This window comes from Ambystoma mexicanum, chromosome 5q (genome assembly GCF_040938575.1).
Source record: "Ambystoma mexicanum isolate Mex_15411 chromosome 5q, UKY_AmexF1_1, whole genome shotgun sequence".
Taxonomy (NCBI): Eukaryota; Metazoa; Chordata; class Amphibia; order Caudata; family Ambystomatidae; genus Ambystoma; species Ambystoma mexicanum.
This window is the reverse complement of record NC_090933.1, coordinates 1,142,544,179-1,142,563,962: the sequence shown is the minus strand read 5'-3', so window position 1 is coordinate 1,142,563,962 and position 19,784 is coordinate 1,142,544,179. Positions and strand designations below refer to the sequence as shown.

The window sequence follows — 19,784 nt, the reverse complement described above, 5'->3', positions numbered from 1 at the left end:
TTGCAGATTGAGGGCAGATTGTGCTCTTGGAGAAAGTGGTCTCCTTAAAGCCATTTCTTTCTCCGCGATTTGAAGGAAAAACATAATGCCAAGATTGCTTCATACTCTTCTCTTAGAATCTATACTTTGTCCTTGTCGTGCATTCCATGTTCACGATTTCCTAGATCACCTTACGTATATACACCCCCCACCCTAATGAGACGTTATCGGACCGCCTACGAACCTTAATGTACACTCAAAGTTGAATGGTTTCAGTAAATTGATGGTTTATACTTGATCACATTTATACTTTTCTGTTTAGCTAATAATGCATTTTGTATCTGCTTTAACCAAACCATGTAGTCTTAACTCAGCAAACATTGTTTTCATAAAGCTAGTGCTTTTTACCAACTGTATTCTATTTTATTGGTACATACCACTTAATCCGATCAAAGCTCATGGAAAATGCATCTGTTCAAATGTGTAAAACCATCACTAAAGGAATGTGTCCGCCCTCTCCCCTCTGTAATGGGGGAGAGGGCGGAGGATCATCTCCATGACCTAAGGCACACAATGCTGTAAAGCCCTTGAGCGGAGCGGCTGCAGGAGTGGGCTGTCACCTGATTTTGGTGGGGGCAGCAAGCCTCCTAACCTTGATGGACTCCTGACTTGTATCTTGCCGATCGGTGGCAGAGTATTATATAGAATATATTGCTATTCCCTACTGTCCTCCATAGGACAATGTAGGGTGGGAGCCTCCCAACCCTGGTAGGCGTTCGCTTTATATCACCAGTTACCATCTGGTAATGGGTCTTCTCCCGCGATTCAGCGAGGGAATGTATGCACTGCACTGGCTTCTATCTGCAGTATCACTTGACTATTAGGGTTATGCGCTTACATTACTGGTTGGAACTAAGCTCATCTAATGGATAGAACTTCCTGCAGCTTGCTCTATCTGCGTTTTAATTGGGCCTGTGATGGCAGACTTTTTTGTAGAATTCAAATGCTAAGATATCGGACCTGCACAACAAACTCTTCCACTATAATTATTGGAGTCAGTAGAGCCCCCATAGCTATATATGTTTTAATTATGAGTTTTAAATACTGTACTTATTGTATATATTTTCTTTTTAACGCAAAGCATACATACTTGCAAACTGCACTAGCACATATATATTTCTGAGGCTTGTGCATCTGCTTGGAATCACATGCTATGCATAGGCCAACATCTAGTGATAGTAGCAGAGTATTGCATGACTTGTTTTCGAAATTCGAAAAGGGACATCGACTGGGCGTGTTTGTAATACTATCCCTTGTGTGACGTTTACTGTACCCATGGTCCTTCACATGTCGAGGTCCCTCAGATAGTTTTTTTCTGCCAGCATAGTCGGTCGCGTGTTGCAGAAATTCCAACAACATTATTATTGAGTTATACAGTTACATTGCTGCTCCGATATTTGATTGCCAATCGCTTCTTCAAGCAACCTTGGCCGACGTTCGGCAGACCGCTCCAATTACCATCTTCATCAAGAGTCTCGATGGACACCAACTTTCGACCTACACCAGGCTTCGGCCTATCCCAGTAGGGAGAGTGGGGCGGTCATTTATTCTTGTACTCGGAGAATGCTTTATTTTAACAACAATTTCCATTAATCATCTTATCCAACATGGAAAACTCTCCCATTTAAAATCAAGCCTGTCTTGCAACCGCCAACATCCCTGGAAGGACATGCACTGTGTATGCAATCATTGTCGTTTTGGAGACCATGCAGAAAAGCACTGCAAGTCTTAAATTTAAGGTTTGAAGCACCTGCAAAAGATCCATGCACTAAGTGTTGGGCTCTCCACGCCATACAGGCCGAGGTGTCCATCGACGTAGTAGGCACCAAAGAGTCTAACAAAAGCACCCATAGTCCTCACACAATTTGCGATCACTGCAAGACAAAAATCCTAAATAGACTGCTAATAAACCCATTACCGACACCGCTCCTAAAGTCTTTCGCGTGTGGAGGAACAAACCACAAACTAAACTCTCGATGCAAAGTTCTGGCACATCTGAAATGCAACAACTAAGGTTAAAATGCGTCCCGAAAATGCTTCTAAAGATTAAAACATCAATCTTGGTATTTCAAGACCCGTAAAACCAACATCACAGGAGAAACATTACAAACCATCCAAAACCACTTTACATCACGACAAACATGCATTCTACCAAGAACCCTCTCCCATTTCCAAAATCCACTGAGCGGACAACAGAAAAATTTGGGTCACAAAATTAATCTCATGCTTTGAAGATTTCATGGATAGACACCCAGAGGAATCATTACACCCAAAAGGTAGTGGGGAACCACCTGCTTAAGTACAAAGGTTAAACACCTCAGAACCAAGTACTTCTGCAGTTCAGCCTACACTTGGTCATACATCGACACACACACTGGTGATAGTACACACACACACAAATCTGGGTGATAGTACGTACTCACACAAATCTGGGTGATAGTACGTACTCACACAAATCCGGTTGATAGTACGTACTCACACACACAGATCCGGGTGATGGTACGTACTCACACACACACAAATCCGGGTGATGGTACTTGCCGGACGGCCAATACACCCAAGACCAATTTGATGATGATAACCCAGAGAGATTATATATACAACCTTAACTTTGCACTGCCTGTTGCGCAGGATATGACCACAATGATGCAATCACTGATGACATCCTAATTACATTACAACAGTAACTGGCATTAAGCCATGGTCAAATATATTTTAACATATGAATGGCTACTAGTCATGGCCTTCAGTTATGGATCGTGGTCACAACCTTCATCCATGTGCATTGAATATTTAAAAAAGAAAGCCAAATACCAACCATAGATTTTGGCCTTCACCAGTGGATACAGCTTTCAGCCGTGTCCACTGCATATTCTATAAACTGATCAGGCACTAGCCATGGACTTTAGCAGAATACTGGCCAGTGGCCACAATATTTGGCTGTGCCCACTATATATTCTGAAACAAATGGGCCATTAACCATGGCCTTTGACTGTCAACAGTTTGTACATCGTTTGGCCATGTCCATTGTAATTTTTTAAATGATGAAATGCAATAAGCAATGGACTTTGTGCCCACTCTATTATATACACTAACCAGCCACTAGCCATGGTCTTCTATACTAGCCAGTGGCCACAGCCTTTGGCGACTGTATATTCTAACATATTAATGGGCACTAGCAATGGTCTTTAGCCATGGCCAGGGACTACAGCTTTCAACGTTGCCCACTGTATATTTTAAAATGGTGATGGGGCTACAAAGCATGGTTTTTAACCATGACCATTTTTAAAACTAACTAACCAACCACTAGCTACGGCCTTTGGTGCTGGCCAGTGAGTACAGCCTTTGTCGTGGCTAAGTCCACGGCCTAAATTGTTAAGGTAATCAAAGTTTTCATGTGCTAACTTATAAATGGTGTTATGTCCAATTACATTATTGATCAGTTACATACAATGGAAATAGTGTTGGCATCAGTGATGTGATCTGTGATGTCGTCATTGTTGTCCTAGGTTGCAAAACAGGGGTCACGAAGTTAAGGTGGCTTTACCTTAATTTCAGGGTTTTTGTTGCGTTAAGTTCTCACCTTAACGTCCCTGCAACTGTTAATTTCAAGGGTTTTGTTATTCCATAGATTTTTTAGAAGGCTTCCAGACCACTAGCATGGTCTTTGGCCATGGCCAGTGGGCATGGCTATTGGCGGTGCCAACTGTCCATTTTAAAATGCTACCAGACCACTAGTCATGGCTGATGGGCATGGCTGAACACTACCAAACCACTCTATATTTAAAAATAATTGCAACCCATCGCTCAGACTTTCATCAATCACAAACTGATGTTTGTCCTATTTTGACTGTGGTAGTATGTATAAGAGATGGCATGCTTTGAGAAGTCACAATGTTTTTAGGCAATGTGCAAGGAGATTAAATTTGCTGCGGACCACACACTTTGGTTAAGCAGCGTGATCCAAGCCCCTTGTTTTATGGCCCGGCTCTTTGTGACTGTTGTGATACATCGCACAACCCCAACTAATCACATTTAAGCTGCACGAAAACGGGGAACAGAATGACTGGCTGCAAGAATACGTGCCCTGGTATTTTCTGCACACATAGCATAATCAAAAGTGGACACCCATGTATACACACAGTAAGTGAACATATATCTTAAAGTGAAATATACAAATGTTCATTTGACCTTCCCCTTGGACGAAAGTGTGCAAGACAAAATAGCATTGGACTTTTTAAAAAAGTAATGAACGCCAGAAAAATAGTGAGGAGACATTTTCCAATAAATATGCTGGTGCTCACCTTTTTAAAACCCACCAATCCGTCGTGAAATATTCCCTGGTAAACGAAATCCCAACATGAAAAAAGTGCTTCTGGACTTGTGGGCGAGTGTCTGCTCTGGAAACATGACAACCTGAGTAAAGTAAAATCCTGGTAGCCAAATACTTGAGCAAGCTCGCCAACATCTAAAAACCACTTGTGATGCGTCTGCGCTCTGGAAAAAAGTTGCGCTCTTCACCCACATGTGTTCTTTACTTGTGCCATGAAAAGCAGCACAATCGGGGGAGAATAACTGTGCCTCTTGCCACATTGTGGGCAAATAGTCATGATTTACGTGCCCTCATCATTTCCCCTCCTCACCCTCATGTCTGGCTTTCAACAATACTCTGCTTTATAGCGAGAACTTGAAAAGTACACATTCCATAGTGTGACACAAATATATAAATCCTTGATTGACCATTGAACTATGTTAGACAAAAAGTGTACAATGCCATTATTCCCCTCTTGACGGGCATACTACAAATACCAGAATGCAATTCAGCAAAAGGCAAATGGTCTGAGTGCAATACTTTCAAGGAATGACACTAGCACAGATTTAAAAAAAATCTAATTATGATGCCCATGGTCACCCATCCATGCAGTAACCGGGGCTGATCCTGCTCGGCTTCAAATCAAAGAAAGGGACAGCCCGTTTCTCTAAGTGGCCTTGTAACTTATATATAATTTTTTTTTTTTTAAACTTTAACCTGGGTTACTGCACTACACATACCCTCGGCTATCCGTAGTCCTTTAAAGCCGCAAATATCAGAAAAAACTTCTTGGTTGAAAAAAATGACCCCCCCGAGGCCCTCACCAAGTGCCCCGCTAATCTGTGCCAGCTCCCTCCACTCCCCAGATGACCTCCTCCCTTCTCCCTTTCCCCCACAAAACACATTGTTTCTGTCATGCAGTTTTCTTTGAGATGCCGGCTATAGCCGAGGCTCTGGAAAGCTTTGTGTTGCAAACTCAGTCCCTAGACCCCCTCCAACTCCCAAATTTCATTTAGTGCCCTCTAGCCCCCTCCCCCCAGCTGATGGCATTCACATGACCTGCAAATAGCTTTTTTCCCTATGTTTTATTTTCACATAACCGTGGCCATAGCCGAGGATATCTCTCGCATTGAGAGAGACCAGATGGTGGCTGTTTATCAAACTACTTATTTTTAGAAATTAATCTATTTTTGAGAAAGGGCGTCCCATTCTCCATCAAATATTTAAATCGCTACTGCGCGAACAACCCCAAACCATGCATGGATTGCGAGTAAACGCTTCATGTCCAAGTTGTTTTGGACCTGGTCCAAATCGGTCCAGTGATTTGGACTTTGCGCTTGGGCAAACATTTTGTCTATGGGAAATTAAATGGGGAAGTAGGCCGCACTGGAAAAGTTTTTTGTTGTTGTCTTCTTATTAACTTTCTTATTTTTTAACATATCTTTATGAAACTTTGTAGTCTGGAGGGGCGCAAGTCTCTAATCGTGTTCGGAATTTCAGTCAAATCTGTTACACGATTCGCAAGTGATCAATATAAATGTAAGGGGTTCATATGCGAGCCCATCTCATCTTAATTATAGGGCAGCTATGGTTTTACATTTTTGTTCCTGTGACTTTATTAAAGCTGTTTTCTATAACGTTGCTTTAGTTTTATTTCCATTGGTAAAAGGATTGAGCGCTGCTCCATGAGATGTATATAATGGGAAAGTTCATTTGAGCCAAGTCACACATTCCATAACGCCACCTAGTAGCCATCGCTGGAAGTTCACCTCCAGTTCTGACCCACAATAGCAAGGAACTTTCCGACTTTCACATTACAGGTGAAGTTTCTTTTTCAGATGACAGGTTTTTTTTCAAACCACTTTAAGCTCACCGTAACTTTCTTGGTATATAGTAGAATTGTCCATGAACCAGCCGCTAATTGTCATTCTGGTTCTTTGATCAATGCATTACTTATGGATTTTGCAGCATATCTTTCTCACTTTTAACTAGGTACATATTTTACCATCATTTAGATGCACTGCCTTTGATATTACTTGTCACTCTCCATTCCAATGTCTGCCTGCGTACCATGCTCTACTGGTTTCATTTACTTGTGCTTTCAATATGAAAAAAGCACTCTACATGAAATACATTTTTTTTTTTCTAATTTGGTACCACCTGCTAAAGTACAAAGAGCATGATGCGAGTCATCCAGGACACCCTTTCCCTGTTGTACCCTGCCTCTGCTGTGTTTTTTACTAATACAATTCTGTGTCACAGATCTGGCAGTTTTCCCAGCATCTCCCGACCATGAGTGCAGTCCTGCTGCTTTTGTGGTTTTGTTATATATTTTCCATTTGAGCCAAGTCGCACGTTCCACAACGCCACATAGTAGCCATTGCTGGAAGTTCACCTCCAGTTCTGACCCACATCAAGGCATTGTGGGTATGCAAATTAACTCAAACCTCCAGGAAATTGTCGAAGAAGGCAGTGCTACTTTAAACATAGCTTGATCAACCCAAGACATACGTTTGCAAGGCTGCCAGGGCAACAACATACCTGGGTTCACCCTTATTAGAGACCCTACTTCCACAATTCGGGTGAGTGTTTTTTTTTTTTTCTTAAACCTTTTTAAACCCACCATAACTTTTGTTGTGTGTGGATATATATATCCAGAGGACCAAGACCATCGAATTGCTCATTCCCTGATAAATGATCAGATTAAGTACAACACACTGCTAATTAAAGCAGCCCAACACTTAGAAGTTGATACCCAAGAAGCACTACAAGATACAGACTTCGTAGATACTTTGGGAGATAATGCTGCAGTAACACAAATCATTCCCTTACTCCAATCTCTGCAAAGACTAATCCAACCATCTTTACTTGCACCTACATTAACCAGGGCGGTTAATACAAGAATTAAAAAAGTCAAACCTGCTCCAACTGACCTCCTCTACACCAGAGGACGGTTAAAACCGGACTCCTTGATGGTAACCACACAAAAAAGAGCATACACCCCATTAGCATCCGCAGAGGTTCCCCCGGACAAGGAAAGTAAGAAGTTATATACCATAGGCAGAAAGGGGGCAACATTGGCAGTGTACCAAACCCACATGGCCAACACAACCATACTAGCGAGTTACAATTGTCGTATCCGGGACACTGTGCAGAAACAACTTGACAATGTTTGAAGTGTAACTTGGATGCAGCAGACCATGTTAGACACATTTAGTGGGAAGCACAATTATAGAACGCGATGCATGGCTGCGTCAATCGGGTTTCAAATTAGAAACCCTGGCTACCCGGTTAAATATGCCAATCAAGCCCAATATGCTATTTGAAGCAGTCTATGATGCACTAAAGAGTGCAAAGGAGGAGTGTGAAACCTTGAAGTCATTCGGCAGATCACCAGCAAGCCGTTTATACAATGGTGGGGAGTTTAAAACACGCCGCTCCTTTCGTGGGCAAGGCTACTCGCGATCAATGGGATGCAGTCGGACAGTCCTCTTCCTGCAGTAATCCCCAGGTTCAATCTACCCCTTACCAATTCAATGTTCTAACCAGATACAGAAGGGCTAGAGGTAGGGGAAGAGCCTCCACAAATGGATGATCCTCTGCCTCGAAATAACATCCTGCGATAGGGACCCTCCCTTGCGAGGCCAGTCAGTTTGCATTTGGTTTTTTTTTAGAAAAGCTCCATCAGTTATGCAGTACCTAGTAAGGAGCAAGATACTGCAATCTTGAGATTGCGTTACCGGACTGCCTGTCTTGTCCCTCGACTACAATCTCCTCTCTTTCACTGTTTGCATTCTTGGAAGATGTCACTGCAACACCAAAAGATTCTACTGGAAGAAATCAAAGCTCTTCTCCAAAAGGCGCAATAGAACTGGTCCCAGCTCACCAGGTATATGAGGGTATCTATTTAGTATACTTCCTTGTGCCAAAGAAAGTCTTCACTATGTGCCCTGCACGGGGCCTTAATCCAGCCAACACGTATGTGAAGCCACAAGTTTCACATGATGTTACAAAAGGTAATTTCACTCTTAAAACAAGGGATTACATGGCAACATGCATACTTTTATATTTCAATGTTGCCAGAGCACCGAAAGTAAATACCTGCACTTCCCAATATCAAACCAACACTACCAATTCAAAGTACACTCCTTCGGCATTTAATCAGCGCCAAGGGCATTCACAAAAGTACTAGAAGTGGTAGCGGCACACCTGCGCAGAGAATCCGTTGCAGTGTACCCTTATCTCAATGACTGGCTCATAACATGGAAATGCCACAAATTGCAAAAATGACACCCAGGCAAAGATGAATCTGTTGTTCAAATTGGGGTTCTCGATCAATGAGAAAGTCTTATCCCCAGTCAAACAATTTCTGGGAGCAATTATAAAAACACAAGAGTTGGTTTTCCCCCCCTCAATGATCTAGTGGTTGTTTTGCAAACATTAGTACAAGCTCTATGCTGGTAGACAAAAGAGAACATGTTAAAAGGGAAGCCTTTCACGACCCACCAGTGCAGGCTGCTCTGAACAGATGCCTCACACTCGGGATTAATCACACTGCACATGGCATGTGGACCAATACAACACAAAACCCCCATCAACCTACTAGAACTACTCAAAGCCCTATAAGCATTGCAGCAACACTTAGTAGGACAGACAGTTCTAATACTCAGACAGTACCACTACCATGTTCAACAAACAGGGCGGGACACACTCTCCAAGTCTGTCCAGGTTAGTCCAAAAGATTTGGAAGTGGTCTCTCAAATGCAAAAGTTACCTAGTGTCACAACACGTTCCAGGGGAACACACTTCACTAGCAGACACTCTAAGCAGAAGTCTACAACTGTTAGGCAAGATTGTATGCAGCATCCTTTTGGTGCACTACAATAACCCTGACCTCCTGGCAATAGGGACCCAACTTTTGGGTCCCTATTGCCTGGAGGTCTGAACTACACAGGTTGGTGGTGTGGTCGAGCAACCAGGCTGATCTCAAGAGGGGTCAATGTGAGCGATAATGTTGACAGTTTTACAGTAGTTATTCAAATAAAAACGTATACTTAAGATTTCTTGATAAAACCATTATTAATTTATTTCACAGTCCGTTATAAAAGCCTGCTTCAGAAAGGGAGTAAAACATGTAACACTTAAATATACTTCAAAACACACTCTTATAAGAGTTTCTCTAAATCAGACGATACCCATTGGGGATGGCACACAGACACTTCTACACCCTCAGGTGACTTAAATAGCTCGGACATTGATTTATCACTGGTACATTAAGAGCAATACTGAGTTTGGTGCATAAGATAGAATTTACGAATTAAACAAAGGTTAACAATTAAACGGGTACATACCTTTTAGAAACCTTCCAATGCAGAGCAAATTAACCCTTTCCTGGGGAAAAGAGAAAGCACAGAGTCAGAGGTAAGAAGTGTCACTTAGGACAGCCAATGTTAATTGCATAATGTGAAGGAGTTGAAGATCTTCTTTGCAGGTAGGTAAAAATTATTGCACAATGTTTGTAGAAAAGGAAATTGGGGCCACACGCTGGGAGGCTTGTGAGGGGCAGAGCTTTAGCCACTCTGCAAGGTAACCAAGATGGGTCTCAACTGAGAGCAAATAAGGCTACACAACAAGAGGTATGTTCTTAGACTTTACAGTGCCTCTGGTTAGAAGAAATGGTTCCAGATGGCTTCTGCTCTGCAGATCCTGTTCATGAGCCTGTCGTGGGGACAAGAGGGAGGACGTCTGGTTGACACCTGCTCTGCAATGAGACAGTCAGTGGTAGCAATGGGCAAACTTCAATTCAGCGGTCTTTAAGTGTTTCAGCTCCTCGCATCTGACAGCAAATCGCAACACCGCAGTTCTTGAATAACCATGGGTCAAGTCCCAAAAAAAAGTGGGGGGGGACTTGTCAACAAATGCAATGCAATGGAATGTGACGTCACCAGAAATTAACATATCAAGGAGAAATATGCAAATTTAATTACATTTGCTTTGCATAACCACCAGGACGAATATCATTTGCCTTTCATAAAAACGATCACACAAAGCCCAGAGGATTTTTTTCTTCTAATAGTGTTTTTGAAAACGTTAAAAGATGTGCATGTTTTAAACTCCAAGAACCAATACAAATGTTTTCCCTGGGACTTGCAGTACCGAAATGAGACATTTTACCTTTAGTTTGTTATTTTTCATCGGGTTATATAATGCAGTGGTGAAGTGTCCGGCCTACAAACCTGATGACTGTGGTTCGATCCCCGTGGTTGGCTTTAATGCATAAATTCAAAGAGGACATTCACTGTTTATCATTTCAGCTGGGGGGGACGGACTCCACCCTCTGAAAAAAGTCAGTGGACTCCGTCCCCCCGCATGTACCCTCGACTTGAGCCCTGCGGATACCACTTCAGACTTTCCTTGCTTCTGGGGTCCAGCACTCTGAAATGGCTCAGGCTTGGTCAGTCCTGCAACAGGGAAGTCGGAAGGATCTTGCTAGCGCTCGGATCCGACTTAAAAGCAAGGCACACAATCTGGTGTTACTCTCCCTGGCTCTCCGGTTTCAGCAGCAACTGCAGTGGAAATGCAACCAGCTTCGAGAGTATGTCCAGACGGGCTTACTTTGAAGTTCATTGGTCCCACCAAAAAGAAGTTGTCCTTGCAGGGCTTTTCATGTCGAGGCAAATTTGAAGCTTTAGCATAGCAGCAGGGCTTCACCAGGCAAACCAACGGTCCAGGAGTTGCAGCAGGCATCTCTTCCAAGTTCTTCGTATTCCTTTGTCCAGTGGTCGACTGCCTTCCCAGCCAAAAAGGCTTGCCCCTTATGCATGTTTCTCCTATTCGTTCCAGCCTAGCTGTCTAACACAGCAGGGTGGCTGTCCTTGCCGGACAGCCAGCTGGCCAATCACCTTTTGGGGGCGTTCCTATAAACAAGGGGATTAAGCACACGCAGAATTTCAGGCACCTCCCTCACTTCCTGCCCCTGCCATACATACTGGAGCCAGAGGCGGGTTTCACTTGTGAATCCTGCCATAGACAAAACAAAGGGACCAAACCTGGATTGGCGCGCAGAGTAAAAAAAAGGACCGGCCAGACAAATGGTGAAAAAAGACGACCAGGGTCGTTTTGATGAAATGGGCACCCCTGGGTGCCTTACCGTGGCTGCGAACGCAGCCCGCGGTAAAAACAGAAAATCGTAGTAAAAAGTAAACCACTGCCACCAGACATTAATTGTAGAAAGGGTAACATAAAAATGTTACATGAGAAACTAGACAAAGGGGATACTAAGTAACCCCTCCAGCACTTCTAAGATGAAGTAAAGTCAATTTCACTTCACTGCTCTTGGAAACCGTTTCACCAAGAGAAGGTATTTAAACCTTTTGGAAATCTAAGACTTCCCTGTGCCACTGCACTGATGTGTGTAAAGATAATGCCTATGGAGTTTGTTGGACTCCAAGAATAAGCCACATTAAAATGACATGACAGATAAAAAGTCCTAAAGTCCAGCAAAAGAGTTGGGGGGTCTCTAAGGTAGAAGGGAATTAACACATTTCTGAGAATTCTCCCTAACAGCTAACTGCAGAACACGAGTGGCAAGTTCACAAAGACATTTAATATCTTTACCCAATGGGGCATCCACCTGTAAACCTATTTGCAACAAAGCAAAACACACAATGCCCAGACTTTGCATCCAGTTTTCCCCAACCAGGATCCAAGGGCAACACCCTGTGGATGAGTTGGTCCTGGAAGAGTTCGTCCTGGAAATTTGTTTACTTTCCACCGGCACCACTCAACAAAATAGTACACAACATGCACCAGGAACCAATCACTGTAATCCTTTAAAACATTTTAACCGAAACAAATCCATTGGAAAAACACAATTTGTCATGTTTTTCTCCTGCTTAAAATATGTGCGGGGGTAAGAGATTAACACAGGGGGGGTTCAAGGAGGGTTAAACACATATGGAAATGAAGGGAGCTGTGGGGACACCCAATATGTTTTTTAAATTCTTTTTTCTGGTGGATATGTTTTGGTAAAAAACCCCAACACATTCGTTTTACAGTAAAATCAGTGAACCGGTTTCCACACCTATTCACACTTGCAATGTGCAAACCGATTAAGCTTCCGTGCCCATACAACATGCCCTCATGAACTTGCCAGCTTGGCTCCTGAAGTCAGAGTTTGGACATTTAAACCTTCCACTAAGGTGTATGGACATCCTAAAAGAAACATGGAAGCCTAACACAACAAGTGGAAAAGATGTGTAATTTGGTGCAAATGTTGTTCTCCTTCACGCATGGTCTAGTAAATGCTTTATCTTCTGGACTCTGGTTTAGGCTTTGATTCTATCAAAGTACATTTAGCAGCATTGTCTGCTTATACTACTTTTCAAAATGAGGTAGTGTGCTGGAAAGTGCAAGTAATCAGTGTTCATGGAAGGGTTTGAAAGACTATATCATTCCATTGCAAATCCACCACCTGGTTGGGACCATAATGTTGTGCTCACAACTCATGGGTCCAACCAATGCACATGGGCAGTCTCCAGCATTTAACTTACAAGACTGCATTTCTTGTGGCTGTACATCTATAAGACAAGTCAGTGAACGTCCATCACTTTGTGAAAGATCCCTTCATTATCATTCACAAAGACAAGGTGGTTCTTGGAACCCATCCTAGGTTTTCACGCCATCTCCTCATACTGTGCTCCAGAAGAAGTGTCACCGGCCCTCAAACTGTCAGACCTCCCAGGAGCTTCTTGATGTCTTCACTTCTCAGTAGGTGAGTGCTTGCAGTGGAGGCAGTGGTGCAATTGATGACACTGTTAAATATATATGGACATTGAAGCAGTGTCTAATTTCGCCCCCTGCCAATTGATAGCTGGACCCATGTGCAACCAGGGTGGGAAAGACTCCAACATATCCTTCAGCATTCCCTGCCCACTCAACATTGAAGTTGAAATCACTGCTAGCACTGGACATTACGCCAACTGTATGAGAGGCTCCTCTCACCCTGAAGGATAGGGCAGCTGGGGGAGAGGAAAGTGTACCTGCCTATCGGCCCTCCATCGCCTGCGACCACACTCGCCCCAAGACCAATGTCAACGGCTCCACTGATGAGGCTGTGACATCTGCTCTCTCGCCTCTCCATTACATGACGGCTCTCCCCCCAGCTTACTTTCAGCAAGGATGACTGCCGATTCGGCCTCTCGACTGAACGATCCCTCAATGGCAGAATCATAGCTGCATTGACAAGTGGAGTGAGGGGGGAACAAAAGCACTCCTCCCTACAACCGAGGAGGACTGTGACACCAACATGGTGCACAGAGCTGATAGATTTGCTCTGCCCTCATCAGGGGGGACGTGCCTTCAAGGTCTGAAAGCAGCGCACGCTCCATCTGGAAACTGCTGCATGGAACAAAACCCATGTCTGGTAAACATTTTGAGCACTCCAGCAAGTTCCACAAACATTCACCTTCGGTACTTTAAATACCAGGAAGGCTCAGCAGTTTCCTATTCCATCTGACAGAAATTAACTGGAATCAAATCCGAACAACCCCCTTAGGGGCCCAAATGGGAAGCTGACATTCAAAAACATTCCATCTATTAATTCTGGTCCCAACAGCGAAGTCAACCAAAGTAGGAGGCTTTGCACCATGACGAATCTGAGCGTACTGTTAGAAAGTATGGAAAATTTGGAAGCTGAAACCCTAACCCACGAAGTTTACCAACGCAAAAACATAGTAAGCCCCATTAGTGAAGGAGACTTGGTGCCCCCGGTGGGACAACCACCCCCGACTGATGCCATCAAATATCCTTGGCCTTGTACTACAGAGAACCAGAGACTAACTTTGATAATGTGAGTGACCAGTTAAAAGATAAAACAATGGTGCTTGCAATGCTACTGGCCAAAGTAAATATTTGTGGAAGGGTTTATAACAGCTATTCAAGATAAACTGGACAAGAATACAGCACAGATCACGAACATCCTTCATAGCATTCCAGACCCAATTATCTTGGCAAAGGACAAAAGGAGATTTGAAACCGAGAGCATTAACTTGGAACTTCCAACTTAACTAAAATCAAAGACCACCCAGTGTAGGAGAAAAATCCCTTTGCTGTATTTAACGAACAAGAACTTGGCTTACGACAACCTTGGTGGCTGCCTGGCTGCTCAGCCAGCATCGACTATAATCTAGGAAGATGTAGGAATGTTGGAATGCTAGGACAGCAGCAAGGCAGAACCCGACTGTTCTAAAGACGGCACCGTAATTGAGACTTAGTTGATCCCGGCCAACTGGTGGAGGCCAGGAACATATGTGCGCAACTGAACCTATTCAAGCTGATACTGGACCTGCATCTAAAGAACCCCTTAAAGGATTATGACCTATTTTCTAGGAGTCTGAGACTCCTAAGCTAAGCTCAGGTGACATTGCGCCAGTCAACACAAATTCCAGGAAGAAGGGCATGGCAGGGGTGAAAACACAAGTGAAAGATCAGACCAGGAAAAAACTAAATGTAAAAACGCCATCTAAACCAAGATTGAATGTGAGAAAATTGTTTGTTAAAAACTTGACCTTGACCTTAATCAAAGCCTCAACCTTGCGCAAGGGTCTTTCCCTGAGTCATGAAGAACAGGGCTCAGACTCCAGTCTATTTTAATCCAGCCGTGAAAGGGCAGAAGGGGAGACCAATGGCTGGTTTATTGATGGCATTGAAACGCGACGCTGACCTGGAAGTCCTAACCTTGGAGATTTGCAACCCGTACATCTAGGTCCTCACAATTAGGGTGAAGGAGTCTAACCCCACACATTCAAACACGCTGATTGTATTTAACCTTTACTGGAACACCTCTGCCCCTGATGCTGCTCATTTTTAAGAAATAATAATGGACACTTTGGACAGAGCATTGCAATCATGGCTGGATCCTCATATTATAATCTGCAGGGATCTAAATATGAATTGCTTTGATAAAAACAGCCTAAATGAGGACTTTAATCTGGCTGCAACTGAAGCAGAAACAAGAGACCTTTGGTGGCATGAGGAGTTGTCACTAAGGAATATTTGCATATTAAATGGAAACACTAAGGGTGACACCCCGACAAGTGTAACTTGGGGGGAAATGGCCCTGATGGCAAGACTCTGGACTACTTCTTCATTTCACATAACATGCTAAAGTTTGCAACATTTCATGGTTCTGAAAACGAGGCAATTGACCAAAACATGCTGAAATTAATCTGCATGGCCCAGAATGTGAAAATCCTCTCTGTAGCACTGGGTGTGTCTGCAGGGAGAAATCTGATTGATTCTTTCCAGATGGACAATCTATTGACCGTGAGATTCTAAGCACAGGTGAACATGGAAAAAGCACTCCCTGTTGAGCAAGTCCTAGATTATCCGCAATTGATGTCCTTCGTGGAACTCAGAAAACCAGACCCAAGACATTCTTTCACCCCGTTGCACACGATCAAGCAGTGGCCAAAAGAAAAAAGATCTTAAATTCCAAACTGAGACATCTAAAAAAACTGAAAACGAATGATGCGTGAACGATCAGCAAGAAATTGAAGCAAAACTATTGTAATTGGGTCCAATCGTGAAAACATGAGTTGATACAAATGCCAAAAACATGCTGAAGAGTGAGTTCAAAAATATGAGTGAGATTTGGCAGAGGATCAGTGGCTTTAAGTGCCCCTCAGGGGGCAGAAATGATTAACGCAGTTTCGGCCAGTGCCTGGGGGGAATACTTTAATTCACTTCACTGTTCCAGATTGATTGGTCCAGCCCTGAGACCTATTCCCACTTTAGAGGGTGGAGCATGGACTTTTGAGACCATGCAAGATGACATTCTTTCCCTCATCAACACAGCCAGCAATTTTTATTTTTTATTTTAGTGCCATTCGAACAAATTAAAGGTAAGTACCTTCCTGGTGGAAACCAGCGATTATAGTTCCCATCTTCAAAAAGGGGGACTGGGCGATCCCTGCCAACTACGGGCCTATAGATTTGTTGTATGTGGCAGGTTAGACCTTTGCTGCATTAATATTGCAGGGCCTTTCGAAATGGATCATGACCTCTGGATATTATGGCATCAGGCAATCTGGTTTCATTAAAGGAGTTGTAAAAGCAAAGAAATATCGAGGCTGAGTACCACAAAAGAAAATACACCAAACACGGGCTATAAAAATTCACAGATCTTTAATGCTGCACAGTTACAAAGAAACACAGCTATCTGTATCAGATATATCTGGCTCTTGACACCCCACAATGAGTACCAGCCTGTCAGAGTGAGGAGGGAGAGTGCTGGACATCTCAACATTCGGGTTTATATACATTTCTAACAATATTGTCCAGCCCCTCTGCTTGTTAATAATCTGCGGTCTAGAGTTCGTGCCGAGTTCACATATAGCTCATACAAAAATATGCACACGGATTACATGGGTTTGCATTTTCATCAAATTACAATGGCGAAGTATGTTCTTAGAGTCAGCAATAAGTCTTAGTACATATCTTAACACAATGGAGTTCTGCCAGTGTCCACGCTCGGTATTTACATAACATTGTCATCAATGAGTGTTCGTGGATGAGGCTTGTTGGCGCAGACAATCCTAGGACAACAAATCGTACTCAGTACAAGGTCTTATAACCTAGTCTGAACAGTCGGCCCTTGGACATTCTAACCATTAACTGAGCTCAAAGGTCGGGAAGGCTTGGTCGCAAGTTAGAAACACAGTCCACCATTTTAGAACAGAGAATCATTCAAACAGAAATCAAAATTGCAGATGATTCTAAAATGGCAGCGAAGTCGATCTAAAATCGGAACTTTGCAACGCGGTTTTCTTCGCAGAGCGACTGGGCTTAGGCCAATATAAATTAAAAGGAGGCACAATATGATTTCCCGTTTAACAGAGTGTGCACAGCCCTTAAAGTCTTTTTGATCAACAATCTAAAAAGTCATATAAAGGAAAAGAAAGCCACAAAGTTCTACCTGGCCTTCGTAGGTCTGGCCAAGGCTTTCGACCCAATTGATCGCACAAAACTCTGGTCAAAGTTTGAAGAGTGGAAATGCCTAGAAGACCTGGTTGAAGCTATAAAATACCTTTACTCTGGCTTTTTTAAGAGTAAGTCTGGATGGGAGGGGCCTGCTTTCAGAACCCATTAAGACCATGAAGGGTCTGAAGCAAGGCTGCTCTCTACCTCCAGCGATATTCAATTTGTTCATATCGGACATCCATAACGCATTGAAGAGCGCAAGAAGTCCCCCGCTTCCCCCGAAATTAGCTGGCACTCACTTGGAGAGGCTAAAGGCTATTTTGTCCTCATTGACTAGACCTGGTCGGTCTGCAAAGGCAACTAGATGCCTTGCACGTAAACATTCAAGATAACTGGCTAAAGATCAATGCAACAAAGTCTTGTATATTAATCCTGGAACCAGGGGTAGTAGAGGAGGGAACAAATGCTCTTGGTAAATGAACAGTGAGAAGCTCACCCAAGTAAGCTTGATAACCTATTTAGGGATGTGCTTGAATAACAATTAAATCGATGCCCCAAGAGATTATCTTATGAAGCAATGTCGAGACTGTAGCTGCACAGGTCCGGATGATCTTGAAAAAAATACTCCAAGTACATTGAGTCCTCCTATTATTTTACCGAATGAAGGTCATACCAATTGTCACCTTTGGCGCTGAAGCTTTCTTTGCTCTCTCGCCTACAACTTGGCCTCTCTTGGATGCCCTATTTTGGAAAAAGGGTTCTTAACCTTCCACCTTTGAAGCGAAACCCCTATTCAAGCCATAGGAATGGAGCTCGGTTTAAATTACCTTTATGCAATTGTGGTCTGGAAGTCCCTGGCTTTGTTTGGGAAATGTATAATACCATCGCCACCAATGGGCTTTAAACTTCTCCAGGTTGCTCTCGGAAGGGGAGGAAGGCGAGCTGTGTGAAATGAGGCATATTTGTACTGTAACTCTGGAGGGCCCCGAATCTTCTGAGGAAATGTTAACTAACCCGAGCAAAGTAAAAGGGGCTCTTGACTGCATTCAAACACAGCATGAAAGATCGAGTTTCAAGTGCTATGAGAAAGCCTTTTTTAAAGCCTGTTCTCTTAACTCATTGCCCAAAGCAGTTACCACCGTGCAGAGTATGCATTTTCGGCTATTTACAACCAGAGATCTTTATTGCCAGGATGGCAAGGAATGTAGCTGACTTCAGTTGTAGACTGTGACATTGCAAAGACTCGAACTAATCCCTACAGCCCGAGTGCTATACTGTTTGGCAATAACGGAATTGAGGCTGGCTAACCACATTACTGACCAACCGTCATTATCGGCTGACCAGTGGTGGAATCATCTGAATGACTGTCATTAACCCTAGCCTTATTAAACTTTTGAAAATAAATGTTCTATTTAATAGTGAGCACTAAAATTGCAACAAATACACAACAGCTGTAAAACTCTTCTCTTTTACGCTTGTGAATATGAACAGATGTAAAAATGTTTCACGTTCATGCTTGTAACTGGTACAGCTTTTCTTTCAGGTTTGTCCATCTTAATAGATGTTTGTTTTTGCTTATAACTGATAAGGTTTTCTTTAAACCAAATGCTTATAAAAACATTTAAAAAATTGACAGAGAAAGAGATGATTTCCCTAACACTATCTCAAGATGGCTAGTCCAGCTTTGCTCTTTATTTTATTTATTGAACATTTGTATTGTGCCTATACAGCAGGAAGTGTTTTCAGACGCCACAAGACAAAAGGGAGGGGGGCAGAGGAGAAAAACAGTAACATCCGATCAGGCCTTGTGACATTCGGATCGTGCAATTGCAGTAAAATGAGTGCAGGGGAGGGGGGTGCCAGGGCAGGGCATGGGAATTGAGAGGGAACTGGTTGAGGAACAAGTGCCAGAGAGACTGGGCCCACAGGGGATGGGCAAGTGTTAGTGGGAGCCCGAGAAGGCTAGTGCCCGGGGAGGCACGGGTAGGGGAGAATAGTGCCATGGTGGACCAGATGCAGTGGCTAGTCAGGGAAGGAAGCCCAAGAGCAAGTGCTCATAGAGGGGGTGTAGGGGAGACTGGTTGAAACAAAGTCCTCACCACGGAATACTCATAAGGGTCACAGCAATCCAGTTGCAGTGGCAAGTGGAGGCTAGCAAGGGAGGGGGAGAGGGAAGGAGGAAGAAAGAAGTTCTTTAGTTTCCGTAACTTGAGGAGATCCGGCTCAAGACGTAGCGGGCAGGGATACCATTCCACAGGGAGGCTCCTGCCGAAGAGATCTACCCCACAACCCCCCCTCTCTCCATTTGACAAATCTGTTCTGCAGAGAGTTGGAGCTAGAGCACCAAAGGGCTCTAGCAGGGAGGTATTTAGCGAGAGCGAGTTGGATGTGGCGAGGTCCCTGGCCCCAGGAAGCCTTGTGGATGATGCAGACAGTCTTGAATTTGATCCTT

The 19,784-nt window shown here is 43.5% G+C and overlaps 1 protein-coding gene across 2 annotated transcripts in view; it reads left to right on the top strand.

Moving 5' to 3' along the window:
* Positions 1-19,784, top strand: part of NDRG1 (N-myc downstream regulated 1) — a 432,144-nt gene that overhangs the window by 162,926 nt on the left and 249,434 nt on the right. The gene's annotated exons all lie outside the window — the stretch shown is intronic.